The sequence below is a fragment of the Bubalus kerabau genome, chromosome 2, assembly GCF_029407905.1.
Source record: "Bubalus kerabau isolate K-KA32 ecotype Philippines breed swamp buffalo chromosome 2, PCC_UOA_SB_1v2, whole genome shotgun sequence".
Lineage (NCBI taxonomy): Eukaryota > Metazoa > Chordata > Mammalia > Artiodactyla > Bovidae > Bubalus > Bubalus kerabau.
This window is the reverse complement of record NC_073625.1, coordinates 134,830,718-134,845,214: the sequence shown is the minus strand read 5'-3', so window position 1 is coordinate 134,845,214 and position 14,497 is coordinate 134,830,718. Positions and strand designations below refer to the sequence as shown.

The following is a 14,497-nucleotide window of genomic DNA, read 5'->3' as shown; positions in this document are numbered from 1 at the left end:
CAGACATGACAGAATGACTAAGCACACACGCCATAAATGTTTACCATATGATTAATGAATGCATGAATACCCATTTGACAGATGGGGGTTATAAGCAAACATGTTCTTAGTCACTCAGTTGTGTCCAACTCTTTGTGACCCCATGGACTGCAGCATGCCAGGCTCCTCTGTCCATGGGATTCTCCAGGCAAGAATACTGGAGTGGGTTGCCATTTCCTTCTCCATATAAGCAAACATATGGGTAACTAATAAAACAGAAATTCATTGATTTTTCTCAAGGTCACAACCATCTGAAGATAAAATATTATCTTGTCTGGTACTTCTTATACCCTATTCTAACTAATGTTAATGTAAGATTATCAAGGATCTCAAACATATGATCTTGGTATTTAATAACATAGTTGTTTAGGACCTTATGCCTAATGAGAATAAAAAGGAGATTTATTCATGTTAGCAAAATTCTAGTGCCATCTCTTCTGCATCTTGGCAAGACTTGTGATCTCGCACATTCTAGTTGTTGGTACACTTTGCATCCCCCCTCTTCAGTCCTGCATCTTTAAAAATAAAATAGCAAGATGAAACAAAGGGAAATTCCAGTGTTTTTGAGGCAAATATGGATCCTTTGGATAATGAATGACCTTAATCACTCCAGACTCTGTCCTCTAAATACCACTTACATAGTAAGAAATGCAATCACCAAATCTAAAGAACTTCGTTGAGACATGGAATGAAAGGTTATGATTTTGAAGAATAAAATCTAAACAAAGGCTTGAAAAAAGAACTAAAAAATGGATCTGGCACCTAGTTCACTAATTTTATAATTGAACACCTATCTTAAGTTATTTTTGATCATTTTTTCACAAATTCATACAACAATATGGGAGGTTCTTCAAAAACTGCTGTGGACATTGTGTGGGTTATAATGCAAATATATCTACAGATAGAAATATTTTTTAAACAAATATATTTGAAGAAAGAAATATTTTAGTAACAACTCCCAAGTTTATAATTTAAGGTCTCTTATTAGCATAGATAAGTGCAATCAGAGTTCATGGAATTGCCTTGCATTCAGTCTTAAAATCAGTTTAATATTGAAACAAAGATTTTATTTTGTAACAATGTTGTGATGGACCATAAACACTGTGAGCAATGCAATAACAGGATTTAGCCTCTGCCTTCTAGACACTTAGTGTCTAATGGCAACGGTAAAACATTTATACAAATAAAGCCTATGATTCATGCTAAAAGAGAGATCAACATGATAAAGTACATAGAGAAATTCCCCACCTAGAGGAAATCAAGGGCTTTCCTGATCTCTCAGTTGGTAAAGAATCCATCTGCAATGCAGGAGACCCTGGTTTAATTCCTGGGTCGGGAAGAGCCTCTGGGGAAGGAATAGGCTACCCACTCCATTATTCTTGGCTTCCCTCATGGCTCAGCTGGTAAAGAATCCACCTGCAATGTGGGAGACCAGGGTTCGATCCCTGGGTTGGGAAGATCCCCTAGAAAAGGGAAAGGCTACTCACTCCAGTATCCTGACCTAGAGAATTCCATGGACTGTGTAGTCCATGGGGTCGCAAAGAGTCAGACACAACTGAGTGACTTTCACTTTCACTTCAGAGGAAATCAAGAACCATTTTATGGAGAGGAGTTACTTTCAGGAACAAATAGCATAATATATATATTACAGCACTTTGAAACTACAAAATCCTGCTCCAATATTAGATGATTTTTTTTTCCCAAGAGCTGAATGGAACAGGTTACACTCTAGAGCACGCATCAAGAAGGATAGCTGGATTAGGCACTCTTGGAGGTAAAAACGTAGGTCCACTGCTGCTGCTGCTGCTGCTGCTAAGTCGCTTCAGTCGTGTCCAACTCTGTGCGACCCCATAGACGGCAGCCCACCAGGCTTCCCTGTCCCTGGGATTCTCCAGGCAAAAACACTGGAGTGGGTTGCCATTTCCTTCTCCAAAGCATGAAAGTGAAAAGTGAAAGTGAAGTTGCTCGGTCATGTCCGACTCTAGCGACCCCATGGACTGCAGCCTACCAGGCTCCTCCGTCCATGGGATTTTCCAGGCAAAAGTATTGGAGTCGGGTGCCATTGCCTTCTCCGGCTGCTGCTGCTAAGGGCACACAAATCAAGAAAATACACTACACTCCAGACAAAGAGATGCCAGGCGGAGCAGGTCCTCCTGGAGGAAGAGCTGCAAGCAGAAACTAGTTTGGAGACCCAAGTTGCACTGAGGCCCTAAGCAGCAAGACTTGTACTTCTTCACTCTTTGTCTCCACCCCTTTAACTTGACTCTTCACAGGGCCCCTCTTCTTCTCACTACAGAACCTCATGAGCTTTATTTTTACCCAGCATGTTTTCTCTCTCTGCTCTGTGAGCATTTCTCCTCCATATTCTACTTGCCCTTACCCAGCTTGGTCTCAGACTCTACATTAGGGCTCCCCTCTCTACATATATCTTTTTCATGCCAGGTCATGTCAAATATCCCTGTGGAGCTTAAGGATGGGCTGCCCTAGAATGGGGTGCCCAACCATTGTCTAATCAGCTTTGATCAAAGGGAAAGGGTCAAGTGGCTCAAAATGTGACTGTTTGGTCTTTCTTTTCCATTCACACATTTATTTATTCATTCTTCACCTATTGTTTCATGTATTAGATGATACAATGTGAACAAGACTTCTTGTTAAAAAAGTCCCTGTCTTTATCACGCTTTCATTCTTATTTGGAGAGACAATAATAAAAATAAGAAAACAAGCAAGATAAATTCAGCTGGTGATAAATGCTACAGAAATACTACTAATAATATAATACTAAACAAGAATAACTGGAAGTGGGGAAGAAGAGATGCTAATTTTGGCTGGGTGGTTACATAAGGAAATGGTATTCAGTAAGTAAAGGAATAGAATGAGTAGTGTGGTTCAGTAATGGGTTATTTTATATCCACCAGTAACATGTATCTGCTAAGTCATCATACCAGTTCTCCTCCCAACCAAGATTCAAATGAATATATCAAGCTTAAAAGGTACATACAAGTTATTATAAGTAATGAAGAATCAACTTACAAACATGTAGAAGCACAAATCCAATACAATACAGATATTCTTGTGATAGTAAGAAATAATGGCAATCAGCTAAGAGTCCTATTCCACAGGATTGTTAACAGGTTAAAAGCCAGTATGATATCAAGCATGTAAAAGCAATTTTAGATATGGGGGATCACAAGCTTTACTATTAATAAAGTAGAATGAAGTAGAATGAATCCCAAGCCAAGTAAATACCACCAATTCCACTTTTTAGAAATTCTGAGTAACCTAAAAATGCTTATAATATTTCCCTGGTGGCTCAGACAGTAAAGAATCCATCTGCAATGTGGGAGACCTGGGTTAAATCCCTGGGTTGGGAAGATCCCCTGGAGAAGAGATTGCCCACCCACTCCAGTATTCTGGCCTGGAGAATTCCATGGATGGGGGCAGGCTACAGTCCATGGGATTGCAAAGAGTCAGACATGACTGAGTGATTAAGCACAGCACATCAGTAAGTTATTTAACTTTTCTAAAACTCAGTTTTTTTCATTGGTAAAATTTATGATTGAAAGAGATGGTGTATATAAAATTGGGGGCACAAAATAAGAACTCAATGATCTTAGTTCTCTTTCAAGATAGAATAATTTTCTATATGTACAATTGATTATAGTAGAAACAGAAATAATGTGCTTTGAGTTCAGCATAATTTATGGTTTAGAACTTTAAGTGAACAGACTAAGTGCACGTTATTTACTTGATGTATGAAATGGCTGCCTTAGAGTTATTAATATATTTTAAAATACATGTTTCAGAAATAAAAAAGCTATTATAAAAATTGCTATTATACTGACAGGATAATTGACTGTTTAAAATATGATCCATCTGCTATTTGCATTTCACAAAGTAATGTAAGCAATTACATTATATTCATTGGCTAATCCTATTCTAATCATTGGCTAAATCTCATTTTCTCATCTAAACCAGAATTAAGTTATACAAATACAAAAAGGAAACTCAATAATGTCAAGTTTCAGTCTCTTTTTGGCTGAGAACTTATGATAAATATTATTTAATTCAGTAGCTGGAGATGATATTCTGTGACCATGAAGATGCAGTTCAAAAAATTGAATGATATTATTTTCAAATATGACTGAGTCACAAAATGTTGGAACCATAATGACTTGCCTTTGATTAGAACTTACACCATGATGGCCTCAAGAAGATAAAATTTGGAAGCAGAAGATAAAATTCCTTCCCAAGATTAAAATTTAAAGTCTTCCCTTGGGACTCAGATGGTAAAGAATTTGCCTGGAATGTGGGAGACCTGGGTTTGATTCCTGAGTTGGGAAGATCCCCTGAAGAAGGAAATGGCAACCCACTCCAGTATTCTAACCTGGAGAATTCCATGAACAAAGAGCCTGGCGGACTATAGTCCATGGGGTTGCAAAGAGTCAGACACGACTGAGCGACTAACAACAAATCTAAAATTTACTATCTGTGTAATCCTGGGAAGCTACTTAAACTTTCTGAGCCTCAGAACTCTCATTTATAAAAAATGTCTACCCTACTCTCTTCACAGGGCTATTCTGAGGAACAAATGAGGTAATGCAGATAGAAGCACTCAGAAAACTCTGAAACACTAAAATAGAAAGGAAGAAACAGGCAGAGATAGTGGCTCCTTTATTTGAGCTCCCATGGAAGGCTATTCACTGCAGTCCATAGTATTATAATCACCTGTGCTCATAGTCTGAAAGGGATACTATAGCAGGAGGAGAGTAGAAACCCGGAGTCTGTGCAGCTCTGGACTAAACCTTCTGCTCTCAGCAGCCAGGAAAACCTGGGCTGAAATCAATTATTTAACCAGAAACGGTGTTATTTGGTGATGTTCTGTCTTGTCCAACTTCTACAAGAAAACTCACAAAGGAGATATACAGAAAGAAAAGAGCAGCTAACAAAGAGGTTCTCCTGGCTGAGGGGGTTAACATCTCTGCTTCAGTAAGGTGATGAAAGGGGTAAGCTTATAGTTTTTCCATCCCAGACAACAGACAAGTTTAGTGGCTCCAGAGTAGTCCATTGTTCACTATAAAAATCCTGAACAAGAATGAGAAATTGGTCCAAGGTTCCAGTAGTAAAGAACTCTTACATTTATAGGCTAAGATAAATTGGTCAGGCTTAGTGGGAGATGTTGCCCCCAAGCAATATGTGTTCTGATGTTACAAAAGAGTCTGTTCAACCTCATATAAGTCCTCTCTCCCCACTTCCTTCTCCAAGAACCAAAGTTTGTATTGAAAACTCAGAAATCTCTATTTCTTGATTTGAGACCGAATAGTCAGATTTCTATGATATTAATATCAAGTAAGCAGGACCTACTCAAATGCACTCTCTTGATGAAAGGGTAAGCTAATTATTACACCTGTTGTTTTGCACTGGCAAAAGATTTCAAATATCTTCCTCCATTCGACTCAAAAAACAAACAGAAACCATCTGAGGCAGAGCCACTGTTTACATACTGCAGTTGTGTGCACCCATCACTGTTCGTACTTCTAACAAGGAGTGTTTGCCAACATTTTCAGATTCAGCAGCAAGGCTCTTCTTGACAGACTGTGAGAAGGGTCCACAGAGGAAATCCATCATCTGATCAAGGCTAAGGGGCAAATGAAAACTCTCTGGGCAGGATCCTCTTTCTTTCACTTAGATTTCAGAACAGAAACACACTTAAAACAGAAAGCAGATTATCTCCCCCATGCAATTAGCAATTCTAAAAGTGTTTGTGGTTTTAAGACTTTGGCAGAACTTGATGAAAACCTCATCATCATCATCATCATCATACACTTGTACAAGCTCTAATTTCAGTGGCTCTTTTGTCCCACATGATGCATGATGAAATTTATGGTCTGTTTTCCCCCCTCAGGCTCATTTCTTTTTTTTTTTTTTTTTCCACAGAGCCAATCTGCATCACTTAAAATCAAACTATTATATTAGCCATCCTTTTCACTAGACTAGAGAACTTCTTTTTAATTGTCCATATCATGGCCACCATGCATCAAAGGTAGGATCATTATTTTCCACTTATTTTCTCTTCTAGAGACCCAAATTTGTATAGGAAGAGTTTTTAGGATTAGGAAGAGGAGACAATCAGAGACTGGGAGCAGATTTCATCAACAGCAATTTGATCTGGGTTTTTTACTAAACCAAGCCTGGGACACTTCATATAATACCATATTCAGGGTTCAGTCTGACTTGTTTTCCTTACTTACATAGGCTGGACTAAACAGGACCTGACCTAGAGACTTGGGCATCCAAGAAAAGTTGCCTGAATAATTTTGCGTTTTTATTATTAAAGCAATATAACGTTAGTTTCCTGGGGCATTTGTAGTCTCACTTAAAACATGTGTAAAGTGCTTTATTGGAGATTATAGCACTATTGGGAGAGCGAGCAAAAGTGATCATTTATATGATAATTTGAGATGATAATTTAGGAATGACTCATTCTCATAAATGTTCCACACTCTGTGTAAGTTTATTACAGAGGTCCCATCCAGAAAGTAACCCCTTTTAGAAAGCAATCTTTAATTTCCTTTTGTGTTTTCTATATTGGTAGAGTGGCATATAAAACAGTGCGTTTTTAAGGGGTGAGGTCTGCCACAGCTCCCTGTCCTGCTGCGTCTCTGCGCCATGCTCTCTGCCTCATTCACACAGACTGGGGTAACTGGCATGAGCACATTACTGGAGCAAGAAGGGATTCTGTGGGGGGATTCAAGTGTGGAATGGAGGTCTGACTAGGTGAATTCTAACTTTCCTTCCCATTCTGACTTTCCCCTGCCCTAAACAGGAGTTGTAAATAATTTCTGGCTGCAAAGATGTACAGAGATCCAAATCAAAACAGAATTTTGTGGTATGTCATTGGCCAGAAAAAAAAGATAATAACTGTGGCTATAGGTCAAACAGGAAGGCTAAGGATGTACTATTTTAGTCAACATTTTATTTCAGCTTAAAATAAATCCTGGGTCTTTAGCAGTTAGTTTTAAAGGCAATCTCTTATGTTATGGTCTTTCTCAGAAGAAGAGGGGAAGGCAGGAAGTTTCTAGAATCATGTAAGATGAAAATAATAATCTCTACTAGTAAAATAAGTAGAGGGCTGATAAAAGGTAAAATTGATACAAGTTAAAGGTGGCTAAAGATCTTATCCTTTTTTTTTTTCAGGTAGGTAGATAAAAATATATTTTATCTAAACTTTTTTCTTCTCAATGTTTTTCTGGTAGCCTAAGTTATATGTGATTGCATGCCCTTTACCTAAGATGTTATTGAATATTATTTTCTGTTTGTATGTATATTTTGTGTTAGGGTTTTAAATTTTTGTAGTCAAAATGCCAGTCTTTTCCCTTATCATTTTCCTTATGGTTTCAGGGTTAGATGTCAAGATTATAAAATTATTCTCCTAAACTATTTCTAAGACAATATATTTTTTTGGATTTAGAATTTCAATCTACCTAAAATTTGTTTTAAATTAATTAAAAGGAATATTCTTTTTTTTCCAAATGGTTATAATAAAATAGTCTCTTCTTCCTTACTGATTTTAAATGCCATGATTATTATATAAACATAATATTGGGATGAAGGATATTTGTATTTGTATATACAGGATATACAGAATTTGTATCCTATTCTGCTCCATTGGTCTATTTATCTTTTCTTCTACTGATCCTGTATGGGTGTTAATTTCTGGGGATATTGTAGTATTTTTTCTGTCTACTAGGGAAAATTTTTAACCATTCTTGACAGATAACTCCTAGTAAATTTTCCAGCAGAGATGAACTATCCCAGGTTGAGCCAAAGCCTGGGAAGTGTTAGGAAATAGAGGGTAGAAAAAGGAGCCCTGGGGTCCAAGGCTCTTTCTCCTTTAATAAACAGAATTTGGTGGGTTGACCATATTTGCCAGTGATCTTTCTGTGGGAGGTGTCAGGGGAGTTTACCTGACCCGCTAGGAGATAGCAGGTGGCAGAGTATTCCTGACCAGATTCAGTCCCTGCCTCTAAGAGCACACAGCAGGGCAGGGATAGACACCAGGAGAGAAAGGGGTCTCATTCCAACTGGAAGCTGAATGTGAGGTTAAAAGCCCGGCCCCTACCACCGGAGGTTAAAAACAGAAGAGCTTTATCAACAAATAAATCATTTAACTAATGGGCTGAATGATTTTCAGGAAACTGTGAGCAGGGAGATGGCAGAAAGTAACTAGAACTCTGTCGGTGGAGTGTGTTACAAACCACAAATGAAGCCTCTTCATTTACTTCTCACCACATATGAGTTTATAGAAGTAAAATTTTGGTCTTTGTAGAAAGGGTTCTTTGTTAAAAATAATGTTATTTATTAAATGTTTATTATGTATAAGAAACACACAAACATAAGTGTGTGAGTACAAATATTTAATTTTAGAATTTATAATTTTAATTCACATATCTATATATCGTGTGTGTGTGTGTGTGTGTGTGTGTATACACCTTCATTTATTCATGATAAGCACCCTGGGAGGTAGCTACAATTGAAGATGCTGAGGCTCAGCAACCCAGCATCATCACACTACTTAGAGGACCTTAGGTCATTATTGCACTCCTCCAAACCTCAGGCTCCTCACAGAGAAAACACAAGCATCTATGCAAAGCACTGTCATGAGTAATTTATGAGATAATGGATACAAAACATGTGGCACAGAGCCTGGCACACAAAAAAAGAGCTCAACAGCTGATATCTGTTCAGGTCATACAACTATTAGATGACCACACAGAGTCTATGTGAGTAAAATGATTCCCTCTTGGGCTCACATCAAACACTAAATACTTATTAGGTTGGGATTTTTAACCATCTCCTGCAGAATAAAAAGGTACTTTAGTAGAAAGAAAGGTAAATATTTACATAAAAAGAAAATTATTTAAAATATAAGCTCACTATGAAACACATGTAATAGGTTTTTACTCCAACATTTCAACAGCTCAGCTTTCATCTTCCAAGCCCTCCAGTCAGGTGAGCAGATTTCCAGACCCCAGATTTCTGACAGAAGCACTAAAAATTACTCAATTTTGCCCATACACTTGGTTCCACCCAAGGCTACATTCACACTCGGAAGGCTGTGCTGATCCAAAGGGATACTGTCTCTGCAGCCTACAGAGCAACCCCGTCTCTTTCCAGATGGACCATAGTGATGGCTTAGAGGTGGCCTGTACATTCCAGAGCTCAGACACAGCTCTTTCAGCTAACCCAGCCAGGGCCCATTTGCATCTGTAAAGGGTCTGTGTGAGGCCATCTGGAAGGGTCTGAGCTGGTCATCTCAGAACATTCTAGCAGGCATTCAATAAGCACTTGCTGGTTAACTGATTGAAATGGCAGGGCAAGGCAAAAGCTTGGGCTCAGAACTTCATTCTGCCGTTCTCTAAAGCAAGAGGCCTAAAGAAATTCGAAACACTTTGAATTGTTTGTTTTGAGCTGTGAATCTTTCTAATGACCTTCTTAGCTAAAACCACAAAGAGATGGGATCAAGTCAGATTGGTTTGCATATCAGCACACTAAAAATGACTGGCCCCAAAGAGTGACAGTGAGAGGAAACGCTTGGCATGAGATTAAAATGATTGCGATTTAGGAAGTTTTCACAGAGAAATTGCATCTACCTGTTTTCTTTCTTCCTCTTCTCTCTCGTTTAGTGCTACGTCATAATACAGACGGGAGGAAAGAAGGGAGAATGGATTTTTCGAGAAGAGTTGATGTGACAATTTTTTCTGTCCTTTTGTGCCCCCCCTCTTTTCTCCCCCTCATAGTAAACACATTATGCTACTCAAGTGGAACATGAATTTGGTTGACATTGGGTTTAAGAAAAGGAGGAATTCTCAAATTTTCAATTTTCAAAAAGGGATACTTTTCTATGTTTTATATCTACAACTTTAGTTTCTGTCATAACAAAACAGATAACATAATCATATGAAAATTTGTTTTGGAAAATTAAAAGAATTGCCCACTGTCCCACTACTTAGACATAAGAGCTGACATTTATTGAGAACTTTCTACATTCCAGGCACTTCAGCAAGAGCTTGTTTACTTCTTACAACAACACCGTGAAGTAAGCACTGTTATCTCCCATCTACAGTTGAAATTAAGGCACAGAGTAGTTGAGTAACTTGCCCAGAGTCACACAGCTTGTATTGGTAAAAACAATACTCCAGCCCAGAAGTCTGATTCTGATGCCCATACTCTCAGCCACCCTACTTTCATCTAATACTTTAATTATGCTTTAAAATAAAGTTAAACCCATACTACAATTAAAAGTTTGGAGCAGGATTCATACACTTTTTTCCCCAAAACAAGAGAGATTTCCTAGACCCTATTTGAATGAAAGAAAAGGCATATCTATTAACTTAATTGCCAAATTTCTATGATGTTTCATGAGTCACTATAAAACAAAGACCATAAGATTAGTAACTGAAAGTAAATTACTTCAAAATTTTGCCTAGGAAACATTAAAAAGTGGTATGGTCTAGAATGGAGAAGAGGCTGATGTCTCATAAATCCCTTTTTGATGGAACTTTTTAATTTTAATTTTATTCTATGAATTGCATGATTACCAGGATTTCACTGCTTTCCCTTCTTCAGAGCTCACTTCTTTTCTAGAACCTTCAGCTCTACCCCGGGAGCTCTAAGGTATGCAAATGGAGCTTATGGACTCTGCTTCCTCCAAAAATGTTTCCTGTGCTCAGCCCTGGACCCCCTTTGGGGGAGGAAGCATTCCCTATCCTCCTTGTTTTAGACCAATTTTCCCATGGAAACTCACTATGAAGAAAGCAGCCCTCAGCCAGAGCTTCCCATGAGTAGTACAAAGAAGTCACCCAGCATGCATTTATATAGTAGATCCTTGGATCCACATGTAACTTATAGTCAGCCTTCCTTATCTGAGGTTGCTCCACACTCACAGGTTCAATCAACCACGGACCAAGTATTAATAGTAGCATATTTACTATTGAAAAATACCCGCAGATAAGTGGATCCACCACAGTTCCAACCCCTGCTTTCAACAATCAACTATAATCCAATGTCTGTATCAAGGGCTGAAGGGCAGCTTGGCCTCGGGAGGAGAATGCTGGTATCTGGGTTCTAAGTTTGACTTTAAGGCACCACCCATTCCTGCTATAGGCAAACCCTTTAACTTCTTTGGTCATAATCAGTACTCTCAAAAATGAAGGCATGGACTCAAACAGTGCCTTCCTGTGACACCTGGGGCTCTGATGTACGGGATCAGGTGCCAGTCGACAGGCTGACAAAACCAGAACTAGCCTTTCCCAATGTCCTAGCTTCATTCAGAGCAATTATGCCTTTATCTTTTTATATTTGGGAATTCTATATAAACTTTGCTTGAAAAAAGATTCTGCAGCTAAATTTTTTTTTTAATTACTGGATTACATTATTCCTAAAGTCTGTTTCAGCCCTATGTGATTTTTTGAAATAATAACCCAATTGAAGTTTGTATATTTCTGTGCAGGACCAAGAGAGTGCGTCACCGTCACGTCTGTAGCATATACTGTATTCTAGAAGCCTTTATTTTTTTGGCCTTTTGCTTTCATTGGCCATATTTACGAAGGGTCTGAATTATCTTAATCATACCAGCAGCTTTAGATCTGGTTCAGGCTACATAATGTGTGATCTCTTACTCCTAGCCCTCAAGTAAAGCATTTCCAAAGGCATAGTTTGACAGCATTATTTCAGACTCTGGAAAACCAGGAATTCTAAGTGGAATACAAAGGTAATACTGATGAGCCTTTTCCTCCCCCAAAGGACTGATCACATCTGGTTTCCTAGACAGACGTTCACTGAGGACACAGACATCATTTAATGTTTATGTTTATCTCAGGCTCTCCTAAGAAATGATACAGATGTAAAATGCATCAAAATTAGGAGAACTTGATACTCAAATTGCTGGAAAGGGATGGTTGGATTTATAATTATCATGTTATGCTGGCATCAGCCATGAAATATTCCATGATGGTCTGTATTTTTCATAAAAACAGATATTTAGTAGGGAAGAACTTTTTTAAAAGTATAATGTTTGTCAGCCTAAGATCTGGGAAATACTATAGTCTATTTGTAATCTATATGCTTTTTTTCTTTTTTTTTTTTTTGGTAAATTCATTGTTCATGCCTACATATTTTGTTTCATTTAAGTCACTCCCAAATTGTGGTACATAGACCATCTATATTAGTATCATGGTGGAGAGGTACTTTATAAAAGTGGAAGTTTATGGTGAATCAGAACCTCTGCAAGAAGAAACTGTATTGTTAGCATGCTTTCTGGGGCTCCTAAAGCACAGTAAAGTTCTTTTACTTTGTGCGTGATTCTTTTGCTGTAATATGGCCTCAGAATACATCATTTGTATATTCCAAATGTTTTGGCCACCAAAGGTATGAGGTTGGCAAGTCCCCTGGCCATTTAATTTAATTTTTTTAATGAATTAGGGACAGTGGAGTAGGGTTGAGGTGGAGGTGCTGCAGATTATCTCTAAGGTCCCTGCCAATTCAAACATGCTACTCTTGATGCTGTTAATATTTGGGATCTCTTCAATAAAATTAGAGATACCAAAGGAACATTTCATGCAAAGATGGACACAATAAAGGACAGAAATGGTATGGACTTAACAGAAGCAGAAGATAAAAAGAGGTAGTAAGAATATACTGAAGAACTATACAAAAAAGATCTTCATGATGCAGATAATCATGATGGTGTGATCACTCACCTAGAACCAGACATCCTGGAATGGGAAGTCAAGTGAGCCTTAGGAAGCATCACTATGAACAAAGCTAGTGGAGGTGATGGAATTCCAGTTGAGCTATTTCAAATCCTAAAAGATGATGCTGTGAAAGGGCCACACTCAATATGCCAGCAAATTTGGAAAACTCAGCAGTGGCCGCAGAACTGGAAAAGGTCAGTTTTCATCCCAATCCTAGAGAAAGACAATGCCAAAGAATGCCCAAACTACTGCACAATTACACTCATCTCACACACTAGCAAAGTAATGCTCAAAATTCTCTAAACCAAGCTTCAACAGTATGTGAACCTCGAACTTCTTGATATTCAAGCTCGATATAGAAAAGGCAGAGGAACCAGAGATCAAATTGCCAACATCTGTTGGATCATCAAAAAAGCGAGAGAGTTCCAGAAAAACATCTACTTCTACTTTATTGACTATGCCAAAGCCTTTGACTTTGTGGATCACAACAAACTGTGGAAAATTCTTAACAGATGGGAATGCCAGACCACTTGACCTGCCTCCTGAGAAATCTGTATGCAGGTCAGGAAGCAACAGTTAGAACTGAACATGGAACAGACTGGTTCCTAATTGGGCAACTAGTACATCAAGGCTATATATTGTCACCCTCCTTATTTAACTTTTATGCAGAGTACATCATGAGAAATGCTGGACTGGATGAAGCACAAGCTGGAATCAAGATTGCAGGGAGAAATATCAATAACCTCAGATATGCAGATGACACCACCCTTATGGCAGCAAAGAAGAACTAAAGAGCCTCTTGATGAAAGTGAAAGAGGAGAGTGAAAAATTTGGCTTAAAATTCAACATTCAGAAAACTAAGATCATGGCATCTGGTCCCATCACTGCATGGCAAATAGGTGGGGAAGCAGTGGCTGACTTTATTTTTCTGGGCTCCAAAGTCACTGCAGATGGTGACTGCAGCCATGAAATTAAAAGACACTTGCTCCTTGGAAGAAAAGTTATGACCAACCTAGAGAGCATATCAAAAAGCAGAGACATTACTTTGCCAACAAAGGTCCATCTAGTCAAAGCTCTGGTTTTTCCAGTAGTTATATATGGATGCAAGAGTTGGAAAGTTAGAAAAAAAGTTAGAAAGTTAGAAAGAAATCTGAATGCCAAAGGATTGATGCTTTTGAACTGTGGTGTTGGAAAAGGCTCTTGAGAGTCCCTTGGACAGCACAGAGATCCAACCAATCCATCCTAAAGGAAATCAGTCCTGAATATTCATTGGAAGGACTGATGCTGAATCTGAAACTCCAATAGTTTGGCCAGCTGATGCGAAGAACTGACTCATTGAAAAAGACTCCGATGCTGGGAATTTTTGAAGGTGGGATAAGGGGACGACAGAGGATGAGATGGTTGGATGGCATCACCAACTCAATGGACATGAGTTTGAGTAAACTCTGGGAGTTGGTGATGGACAGGGAAGCCTGGTGTGCTGTCGTCCAAGGGGTCACACAAGTGAAAGACTGAACTGAACTTAGGTTTAGAGGCCAGAGCAGCTTACTACTTTAGGTACTTTTCAGTTAGAGCTAATAGCCATTTTGCTGTTGCTGTTGCTAAGTTGCTTCAGACATGTCCCCCTCTATATGCGACCCCATAGACGGCAGCCCACCAGGCTCCTCCGTCCTTGGGATTCTCCAGGCAAGAACACTGGAGTGGGT

At 38.6% G+C, this 14,497-nt stretch overlaps 1 long non-coding RNA gene across 1 annotated transcript in view; it reads left to right on the top strand.

Moving 5' to 3' along the window:
• LOC129644911 (uncharacterized) overlaps window positions 1–14,497 on the top strand; it is a 110,874-nt gene that overhangs the window by 55,547 nt on the left and 40,830 nt on the right. Inside the window, exon 2 of the long non-coding RNA XR_008711045.1 lies at window positions 5,974–6,079. This is a non-coding gene — a long non-coding RNA (uncharacterized LOC129644911). The remainder of the gene's footprint in view (window positions 1–5,973; window positions 6,080–14,497) is intronic.